The sequence below is a fragment of the Bison bison genome, unplaced genomic scaffold (assembly GCF_000754665.1).
Source record: "Bison bison bison isolate TAMUID 2011002044 unplaced genomic scaffold, Bison_UMD1.0 scf7180017864259, whole genome shotgun sequence".
In the NCBI taxonomy this organism is placed as follows: Eukaryota; Metazoa; Chordata; class Mammalia; order Artiodactyla; family Bovidae; genus Bison; species Bison bison.
The window spans coordinates 4,575,929-4,576,919 of NW_011494831.1; the positions used below are offsets into that span (position 1 = coordinate 4,575,929).

Sequence of the window (991 nt, forward strand, 5' to 3'; positions counted from 1 at the left end):
GTCTCTGCTTTTCAATATGCTATCTAGGTTGGTCATAACTTTTCTTCCAAGGAGTGTCTTTTAATTTCATGGCTGCAGTCACCACCTGCAGTGATTTTGGAGCCCCCAAAAATAAAGTCTGACACTGTTTCCCCATTTATTTCCTGTGAAGTGATGGGACCAGATGCCATGATCTTAGTCGTCTGAATGTTGAGCTTTAAGCCCAGTTTTTCACTCTCCTCTTTCACTTTCATCAAGAGGCTTTTTAGTTCCTCTTCACTTTCTGCCGTAACGGTGGTATCATCTGCATATCTGAGGTTATTGATATTTCTCTCGGCAATCTTGATTCCAGCTTGTGCTTCTTCCAGCCCAGCATTTCTCATGATGTACTCTGCATATAAGTTAAATAAGCAGGGTGACAATATACAGCCTTGACGTACTCCTTTTCCTATTTGGAACCAGTCCGTTGTTCCATGTCCAGTTCTAACTGTTGCTTCCTGACCTGCATATAGGTTTCCCAAGATCATAGTTATTCTTCTAATTCTTAACATTTACTTTAACTTTAATTAGTATTTACAAGCACTATTTTGTTATTTCGTTCAGCAAGCATTGTTCTAGGATTTGCATAAACAGTGATAAAGATGATCTAGCCAGAAATGTTTTTAATACTGCTTCAAATTATTACCCATTAAAGCAAAACAGAAACTTGGAAGCAATAAAATCCATGAAAAAGATTTTCTGGCACAAGCAACAGTTCATTTTCCTTTTTAAGAGCTTCACGTTTCTAACTTGCATAGATTAAGTTTCATTTTTGTAAAAATTGCAACTTTCATAAAGAAGCAAAAAAGTGTAAACTGCTAACAAAGTATTTAATTACTAAGAAGGACCTTGTATTTAAAAACACGGAGTTGATGTGCTGCTGCTAAGTCAGTTCAGTCGTGTCTGACTCTGTGTGACCCCATAGATGGCAGCCCACCAGGCTCCGCCATCCCTGGGATTCTCCAGGCAAGAA

The 991-nt window shown here is 38.3% G+C and overlaps 1 protein-coding gene across 2 annotated transcripts in view; it reads right to left on the minus strand.

Annotated features, from left to right (window-relative positions):
- Positions 1–991, minus strand: part of ZNF106 (zinc finger protein 106) — a 54,667-nt gene that overhangs the window by 45,742 nt on the left and 7,934 nt on the right. The window lies entirely within an intron of this gene.